We start from the raw sequence: 10,272 nt of genomic DNA, 5'->3' as shown, positions 1-10,272 counted from the left end.
AATAATAATCTCAGACTAAAATTTTAGATTATTTCTTGAAATATAGTCATGTCATAGGGAGGAATAGAAAAATAAGTCTAGCTAAATATCTTACCTTATTTGATAGTTGGAGGTTAGACACTGATTAATTTTTATTTATTTATTTTTATGAGTTAATAGAATTAATTTTTAAACATTGATATTTCAAATGTGGCTAGTAAAAATTTAAGTACAAAAAATTAAAACATAAAAGCATAATCAATGCAGGTTATAGGCAAAAAGAAAAAACAAATAACCAAGAAAGCTTAACAAATGAAAAACAAAAAAATATCAAAAATAAGAATAAGCAATAATCACAATAAATTAGTGAGAATTAAATTGAGGATGAAACAAGTGAGTGCCTCAAATATTATTTATTTATTCACCCCTGCCCAAAAAAAAAAAAATTGGAGTGAACAAATTAAGATATGTCATTTGAGATAGTAAAATATTTCAATACTAGAGGCCTGGTGCACGAAACTTGTGCACGGGGGCGGAGGGGGATGGTGTCCCTCAGCCCAGCCTGTACCCTCTCCAATCTGGGACCCCTCGAGGGATGTCTGACTGCCTGTTTAGGCCTGATCCCACTGGGCCTGATCACCCTGCCGATTGCCCTGACATTCCTCTCACAACCCAGGACTGCTACCTCCCAAACGCTTGCCTACCTGCCTGCCTGATTGTCCCTAACCGCTTCTGCCTGCCAGCCTGATCAACCCCTAACCACCCCCCTGCCAGCCTGATGAACGCCTAACTCCTCCCCTGCCGGCCCGATTGCCCCTAACTGCCCTCCCCTGCTGACCTGATTACCCCCAACTGCCCTCCCCTGCAGGCCTGGTCCACCCCAACTTCCCTCCCCTGATGACCTGATTGCCCACAACTGCCCTCCCCCGCCGGCCATCTTGTGGTGGCCATCTTGTGTCCACTTGAAGGTGGCCATCATGTGTGTTGGAGTGATGGTCAAATTGCATATTATGTCTTTATTATATCGGATAGTGTTCACATGCATTTAACTGGCTTTAGAAATTACATGAGTAAATTATCTTAATTAGTCAGTACAAATATATGTATGTTAATTGATTTAAAATTAATAAATAGCTACCCCTGTAAAGGCATATACTTTTATTTTTCAGTCCTAAACAGGATTTTCTTTTTTTTTTCCAAGTGTGCCAGAAGCCAATTCTAGCATGTCATAATTGCAAGAGTTTCATCAAAAGATTGATGGAACTTTGGGGACTCAACAGGGTTGAGTCACATATGTTGTCACCTGTTGGAAATGGCTGATGGCATTTCCCCAAACCTGAAAAGGGATGATTACTGGCTGCCAGACAGCTCAGGGCATCTTAATCTACATGTTATTGCCTCCTACTGGCCAAACACCTGAACAGCTGTAGGCTGTTCCCCCATTCTGATAATGCTTGTGTATACCCTTTGAAGTGTATATCTCTGCCTCGCCTCAGGACAAGTTGTGTTAATAAAAAGCATGGGGTCCTGAGACGAGGAGAACTTAGATCTTAGTTTCCTTTAAGCTAAGCTCCGCTGACTCCCAAATACCTTTCAAAATTATGCTTCGGATTCTACAACTAGAAGGAAAGAGAAAAGCACACTGAGACTCAGAGGAGGTGCGGAAGTAAAGCGCAGAGGTAAGGAGGCTCGAGCGCACACGGAAAGGAGCTAGCAATGGAGGACGCCGGTGTCTTTCGCAATTGGGAGGGAGGCACAAGCTCCCGATGGCCCTGACTCCAGTTCCAGGCGGGTCTCTGGGGACCAAGAATCATACGGGGAGAAACTGGACTGCCTGGCAGCAGGCAGAACTCGAGGGCGGCTTTCTCTCAGAGGTGCTGGCAGCGATTACCAGGACACTGAGACCCGGGGGCCTCTTAGGGTAGGACTGAGGATCAGCCATAGCTGTTTGCTCCGCCCTGTAGATCCTCTGAGACCCCGCTCCACCCAAGCTGTGCACAGAGGCTTTTGCATATGAATGAACTGGCCCTTTGCAATCTGAAAATTACCTAACAAACTGCAGCTGGGTCAGAAAGACCCAGAACATCCAAAAGAAGGCCCAAGCCCCACAGAAGCTTGCATTGCTTCACAGCTGGGCCTCATCTGGGCACCTCCAAACCCCAAACAAAGAAGAGGAATCTGAAGATCTCTCCATAGCTCCTGCTGGGTAGCCTCAGGCAGAGGCTAAATTAGCACCTCCTTAGAGATCCAAGAGCGTGTGTGCCCAGTGGTCAGATTGGGACCATCCAGATTACAACTCCTCAGATCCATAAGGGACACACTCAGGGGGCAGACACAGTGAGTACCAAAGCCCCACTGAAGCAAGTCTTGCCCCATAAGGGTGTCTTCAGCACAGAAGTTCTCCCACTGTAGACACAGCTGATTCTCACAGACAATTGGCCTGGAGGTCAATTCCTCCCAGTGATACCTACAACAATCAAGGCTTAACTACAACAAGACTGTGCACAAAGCTCACAAAGGGGTGCACCAAGAGTGTCCACCTCAGGTAATTGGGGAAGCTGAGCCACTGGGCCCTACAGGACACCTAGCACACAAAGCCACTCTATCAACACAGGGAAACATAAAAAATGCGGAGACAAAGAAACAGATCACAAATGACAGAAATGGAGGAAAGCAAACTACTGGATATAGAGTTCAAAACCACGGTTATAAGGTTTCTCAAGAATTTTCTAGAAATCGCCGATAAATTTAGTGAGACCCTCGAGGATATTAAAAAGAACCAACTAGAAATTAAGCATACAGTGACTGAAATAAAGAATAATATACAGAGATCCAACAGTAGACAAGAGGATCCCAAGAATCAAGTCAAAGATTTGAAATACGAAAAAGTAAAAAACACCCAACCGGAAATGAAAAAAGAAAAAAGAATCCAAAAATATGAAGATAGTGTAAGGAGCCTCTGGGACAACTTCAAGCATACCAACATCCGAATTATGGGTGTGCCAGAAGATGAGAGAGACCAAGATATTGAAAACCTATTTGAAGAAATAATGACAGAAAACTTCCCCTACCTGATGAAAGAAATAGACTTACAAGTCCAGGAAGTGCAGAGAACCCCAAACAAAAGGAACCCAAAGAGAACCACACCAAGACACATCATAATTAAAATGCCAAGAGCAAAAGATAAAGAGAGAATCTTAAAAGCAGCAAGAGAAAGAAAGTGAGTTACCTACAAGGGAGTACCCATACAAATGTCAGCTGATTTCTCAACAGAAACTTTGCAGGCCAGAAGGGAGTGGCAAGAAATATTCAAAGTGATGAATACCAAGAACCTACAACCAAGATTACTTTATCCAGCAAAGCTATCATTCAGAATTGAAGGTCAGATAAAGAGCTTCACAGATAAGAAAAAGCTAAAGGAGTTCATCACCACCAAACCAGTATTATATGAAATGCTGAAAGGTATCCTTTAAGAAGAGGAAGAAGAAGAAAAAGGTAAAGATACAAATTATGAAGAACAAATACACATCTATCAACAAGTGAATCTAAAAATCAAGGGAATAAATAATCTGATGAACAGAATAAATTGGTGAATAGAATAGAATCAGGGGCATAGAAAGGGAGTGGACTGACTACTCGAGTGGGGAAAAGGGAGGGGTGTGGGGTGGTGGGGGAAGAGACTGAACAAAAATCGTACACCTATGCATGAGGACAGTGGAGTGGGGGGGGGGGGTAAGGGCAGAGGGTGGGATGGGAACCAGGTGGAGAGGAGCTATGGGGGGGGGGGGGGGAGAGGAACAACTGTAATAATCTGAACAATAAAGATTTAATTAAAAAACAAACAAAAATATTTTAACTGACCGTGTGAGATAATTTACTATGCAGCACAAAAACCATATTATACCATATCAAAGACCACCTAGAAACTAAGTCAAACTATAACCATGCCCTCTGTTTTCCCTTACTCTTGGGAGATTGCTATGTATTAAGTTTGCAAAGTGAGCCAATCTCTGGAGTAAGACTACATGCATAAGAACAAAATCATGCTTGTCCTTTGCTGCCCTCTTATGGAAGATGTACATAAACACACAAAAATCCCATCAGTAACTGCAGTCTCACTTTGTCATAACTAAACTATTACAGGTGTTCCTAGCTTTAAGTGATAGATGAGTTTCTAGAACAATGTGGCTAGTACATAAGAGGTACTTGATGAATGTTCACAGAATTAAATGGAAAGCTTTAATCACTGAATCTCCAATATGTACTAGGAGCTTGATTTTATAAGAATCATGATAAATTATTTATTTAAATGACTAAAATCTTCCAATTTAATCTTTGTGGTATACAGATTGGCATAGATCATGTTTATTTAAAATTATAAAATTGCATCATGTAGCAAATTTATTCACAATAAATTAATGTTAATAAAATAAATAAAAATAATCTAAAACTTTGTTGAATCACTTATTTCAAACACCTATGCTTCTTTTGAAAGCCCAAATTTAACAAATAATCAAAGTGAAGAGTTCAAGTTTCTCCTCATTTTCTGCTCTTTGTTTAGTCTTTATTGGTTGTGACCAGAATCTATCTCAAGAGAGACTGTTTTGAACTCTGCAATAGACAGGCCTGGTCAATGCTCAAGAAAATGTATGAAGAACAATATTGCTTATTTTTTCTAATCTTTATCATTGAAAGTATTATATATGTCCTTCCCCCCCCCCCCCCCCCCCCGTTGACCTCTTCTAGCCAGGCTCCAGGCCTTCACCACCCTATTGTCTGTGTCCATGGGTTATGCATATATGCATACAAGTTCTTTGGCTGATCTCTTCCTACCCACCCCACACCCACCCCCAGCCTTTCCTCTGAGGTTCAACAGTCTGTTCCATGTTTCTGTGTCTCTGGATCTATTTTGTTCATCAGTTTATTTTAGTCATTAGGGTTCACATATGAGTGAGATCATGTGATACCTTTCTCTGACTGGCTTATTTCGCTTAGCATAATACTCTCCAGGTCCATGCATGCCGATGCAAATGGTAGGAGTGCTTTCCTTTTCACAGTTGCATAGTATTCTGTTGTGTAAATGTACCACAGCTTTTTTTCCCACTCATCTATTGATGGGCATGTGGGCTGTTTCAAAATCTTAGCTATTGTAAATTGTGCTCCTATGAACATAGGGGTGCATATATTCTTTCTGATCAGTGTTTCTGATTTCTTTTTATAAAATTCTTTATTATTTAAAGTACTAGAGGCCCGATGCATGAAATTGTTGTGTGTGGGGGGGGGGAGAGGTCCCCTCAGCCCGGCCTGTGCCCGCTCGCAATCCAAGACCCCTCACTCCTAACCGCCTGCCTGTTCACTCCTTACTGCTTGGCTCACCATTCTTTAGCACTGCCGCAGAGGCAGGAGAGGCTCCTACCACCATCACTGCACTTGCCAGCCATGAGCCCAGTTTCTGGCTGAGTGGCGCTACAGCTGTGGGAGTGCACTACTAGGGGGCAATTCCTGTGTTGAGCATCTTCCCCTTGGTGGTCAGTGCGCATCATAGTGACTGGTCATTCTGGTCATTCCACGGTAATGGTGGCTGGGCTTTTATTATATAAACTAGAGGCCCAGTGCATGAAATTCGTGCATAGGTAGGGTCCCTAGACCTGGCTGGAGATCAGGGACGATCTGTGGGGTGACTGGCAGGGAGATCAGGGGGCCTCCACTGGAACCCTCCTTGGAGGTGACCTGCGGGGCGATTGAGGGCCAGCACTGCCCACTTGCCAGCCAGCCCCGGCCCCCACCACTGCTGCTGGTCACTGCCCTCTGCAAGGCAACCAGTGGGGCAATTGGGGCACCCCCACTGGCACCTGCATTGGCTGGCCTGGGGCCTGCGGGCTTGGGGCAGCTCCTGGATTGAGCATCTGCCCCTTGGTCAGTGCGTGTCATTCCATCAGTCATTCTGCAGTTCAGTTGATTTGCATATTAGGTTTTTATTATATAGGATTCATATAGTATTACATATGTCTCCTTTTCCCCCATTGACCTCTCCCCAGCCACCTCCACCCCCCAGCACATTCCCTCATCCCCCTAGTATCTGTGTCCATTGGTTATGTTTATATGAATGCATACATGTCCGTTGATTGATCTCTTACTCCCCCTCCTTCCCCTGCCTTCCCTCTGAAGTTTGACCATCTGTTCAGTGCTTCTCTGTCTCTGTACCTATTTTTGTTCATCAATTTATGTTGTTCATTATATTCCACAAATGAGTGAGATTATGTGATATTTATCTTTCTCTGACTGGCTTATTTCACTTAGCATAATGCTCTCCAGTTCCATCCATGCTGTTACAAATGGTAAGAGTTCTTTCTTTGTCAGCTGATTTCTCAACAGAAACCATACAAGCCAGAAGAGAGTGGTAAGAAATATTCAAAGTGATGAATGCCAAGAACCTACAACCAAGATTACTTTATCCAGCAAAGCTATCATTCAGAATAGAAGGTCAGATAAAGAGCTTCACAGATAAGAAAACGCTAAAGGAGTTCATCACCACCAAACCAGCATTATATGAAATGCTGAAAGGTATTCTTTAAGAAGAGAAAGAAGAGAAAGAAGAAAAAGGAACTCTTACCATTTGTCACAGCATGGATGGAACTGGAGAGCGGATAAATACCACATGATCTCACTCATTTGTGGAATATAATGAACAACATAAACTGATGAACAAGGACTGATCCAGAGACGGAGAGGCATTGATTGGACTGTCGGGCCTTGGAGGGAAGGTAGGGGAGGGTGGGGGTAAGGGGGAAAGATCAACCAAAGGACTTATATGCAAGCATATAGGCCTAACCAATGGACACGGACAACGGGGGGGTGAGGGCATGAGCGGGGGTGGGGGGTGGGGGGGTAGAGGGTAACGTGGGGATAAGGACACATATGTAATATCTTAATCAATAAAAAATATATTAAAAAAATTAAAAAAAGAGTTCTTTCTTTTTTACAGCAGTGTAGTATTCCATTGTGTAGATGTACCACTGCTTTCTAATCCACTCATCTACTGATGGTCACTTAGGCTATTTCCAAATCTAAGTTATTGTAAATTGTGCTGCTATGAACATAAGGGTGCATATATTCTTTCTGATTGGTGTTTCTCATTTCTTGGGATATATTCCTAGAAGCGGGATTACTAGATCAAATGGGGGTTCCATTTTTAATTTTCTGAGGAAACTCCATACTGTTTTCCACAGTGGCTGCACCAGTCTGCATTCCTGCCGGGGTCCAGGCCCAGCAGGTCCAGGGGTTCCCAAAGGTGTGGACGGAGTCGGCGAAGAATGTTTTACACAGAGACAGCATTCAGAACTCTCTAGCTTTCCTTAGTCTCCGTGGATCTTCCCTGTGCCTGGCTGAGGCCACAGAGAGAGATCCCAAGGCAAGCTGAGCCTTTATTTTATAGTGAGAGGTAAACAAGGTAGTGGTTTCCATAATTACACAGTTCTTGTGAGTTTCACTTGTTTTGACCATGATTACACTTCCTGCACTTCCTCAGCCCATTAGCTTCCCAGATAAGATCTAGAGAGCCTCATAAGGTCAAGCCTAATTATGCTAAGAGGGCTGTGCCCTCTAAGCTGGGAATTGTTTGTGACTTTACCAACAAGTCAGTCCGAGGCTTAACCCTATATCGGCTCCCCACACATTCCCACCAGCAGTGTACTAGGATTCCCTTTTCTCTACATCCTTGCCAGCACTTGTCATTTGTTGATTTGTTAATGATAGCCATTCTGACAGGTGTAAGGTGATACCTCATTGTCTTTTTCATTTGAATCTCTTTGATGATTGGTGACTTTGAGCATTTTTTCATATGTCTTTTGGCCATCTGTATGTCCACTTTGGAGAACTATCTATTTAGGTCCTGTGCCCACTTTTTAATTGAATTGTTTTTCTTCATTTTGTTAAGTTGTATGAGTTCCCTGTATATTTTGGAAATTAACTGCTTATAGGATGTATCATTAGCAAATATGTTCTGCCATGCAGTGGACTCACTATTTGCTTTGTTGATGGTTTCTTTTGTTGTTCAGAAGCTTTTTATTTTCATGTAGTCCCATTTGTTTATTTTCACCTTAGTTTCCTTTGCCCTAGGACCGTGGTCAGCAAACTGCAGCTTGCGAGCCACCTGCGGCTCTTTGGCCCCTTGATTGTGGCTCTTCCACAAAATACCACGTGCGGGCGCGCACATACAGTGCAATTGAAACTTCATGGCCCATGCACAGAAGTCGGTATTTTGTGGAAGAGCCACTCTCAAGGGGCCAAAGAGCCGCATGTGGCTCGCAAGCTGCAGTTTGCCAAGCACTGCCCTAGGAGATGTATTGGTAAACATATTTCTATGAGAGATGTCTGAGATTTTGTTGTCTATGGTTTCTTTTAAGATTTTTTATGGTTTCACATCTTACATTTAAGTCTTTTATCCATTTTGACTTTATTCTTGTGTATGGTGTAAGTTTGTGGTCTAGTTTCATTTTTTTTGCATGTGCCCATCCAGTTTCCCCAACACCATTTATTGAAGAAACTATTTTGACTCCATTGTAGGTTCTTGCCTCCTTTGTCAAATATTAATTGAGCATAATGGCGTGGATCAATTTCTGGGCTCTTTGTTTTATTCCATTGATCTACTTGCCTGTTCTTATGCCAGTACCAGGCTATTTTGAGTACAGTGGCTTTGTATTATAATTTGATATCTGGTATTGTGATTCCTGCAACTTTGTTCTTCTTTTGTTTGAAGTTTTAATGTAGATAAATAGTTATCTCCCTAACTTTTTCCTCAAATTTATAAAGAACTTATGATTGTACTAAGCATTTAAGCCCATAATCTTGTGACTTCAAAACAGTGAGGGATTTTTGTAACTCAACGGTAAAAGTGGTTGTTTCACTAATTCATGAATGAGTGGTCTTCCAAAGTCCTGGATGATCTTATACAAAGGAAATTCTCCTGGATTTCTACCAGAATGAAGTGTTTAAATCCTTAGAATTGGCCCTCTTCACAAATACTGGGAAAGGCTATGCACATCACTGAATTGTGTGATATATAGCATTCCTACATAGTGGGGAGCTACCACAAATTAAAAAAATAATAATAATAATTACTAGTGTACTCACCCAAAATATTTTCTGATCTCTCCAGTAACTATCACAACAACCTACTGCAAGTTCTTCAAAGCCTTTGCTATTCATATCTGCCTTTCTATTCACAATGTTATACTAGTTCAGGCTTATATTCTTATATTCATTGATCAAATAACGTATTTCTTGAGCACTATATGCAAGCACTGTCTTGGGAGCTATGTACAAAATGATAAACAAGAGAGACATGGTCTTAGCTTATGTAACTTACAGTTTGAAAAGAGAAAACATACAAATAAAAATGCTGACAGATAATTTGATAAGGTGTGATTAGGGAAAATAATAGGATGTTTTAAGAAAGAGTGATAGGAAAGATAGGTCCTAATTTATATAGGGACAGAGGAAATGCTGTCATTTGGAGAAGGATTCTCTCCAAAACTGACACTTAAGCCAATATTTGAAGAATGAACTGTAGTAATCAAGGCAAAAGAAACAGCACAAACCCTCAGCCTTAAGATAAGAAAAGACATGGCATATTTTAGGATTAACGTGAGGCCAGTGTGGCTGAGAAAAGAGATTGGAATATAGAGCCTAAATTATTAGGGCTTTACAGGCCACATTAAGAAGTTTTATTTCATTCAAAATACCATTGTAAAATTAAATAGTTTTAAGCAGGAAAGTGATATATGACCTAATTCATTGCTTTAAAAGCTTACTACACATCGCTTCTCAGCCTTTTGGCTATGGTAAAGTGTAATAGCTGTTCTTATCAGTTTAATATCTGATATATCTTTTACCCAAGATAATATATTACATGGATTTTTGAAGCAGGGAGGTGGAGCAGGAGCTTGCTCCATCCACTCTGAGCATTGACCTAGTATTTCAGTACTTCCAGAAATGGTGCATGGGAAGAAATAAAATCAAACCTTACTACAGTTTCTGAGTAGAGAATGATTTGAGCACAGCAAAAGCAGAATTAGAGAAATCATATGGAAGACAACAGGAGTTCCAACAATATAGAGGTTTATGTTAGGGTGTTGACATGAAAATTAGAAAGAAAATAGGTGAATTTATATGTTTTAAAGGTAAAATTAATAGAAATTGATGATGGACTAGATGTAGACTAGTTTGAGCAACTGATGAAGGAAGGTGATATAATCCTATATAATAAAAGCCTAATATGCTAAGTGTCCGGTC

At 41.4% G+C, this 10,272-nt stretch overlaps 1 non-coding gene across 1 annotated transcript; it reads left to right on the top strand.

Annotated features, from left to right (window-relative positions):
- The first annotated feature begins 9,796 nt into the window (after nt 1-9,796).
- Nucleotides 9,797-9,986, top strand: LOC118678066. The gene has a single exon (XR_004974734.1). It is a non-coding gene; the product is annotated as a U2 spliceosomal RNA (small nuclear RNA).
- Nucleotides 9,987-10,272: the final 286 nt, after the last annotated feature.

The sequence above is a fragment of the Myotis myotis genome, unplaced genomic scaffold, assembly GCF_014108235.1.
Source record: "Myotis myotis isolate mMyoMyo1 unplaced genomic scaffold, mMyoMyo1.p scaffold_m19_p_2, whole genome shotgun sequence".
Classification (NCBI taxonomy): domain Eukaryota; kingdom Metazoa; phylum Chordata; class Mammalia; order Chiroptera; family Vespertilionidae; genus Myotis; species Myotis myotis.
Note: the sequence above shows the minus strand (reverse complement) of the source record. Positions and strands in the feature narration are given on the sequence as shown.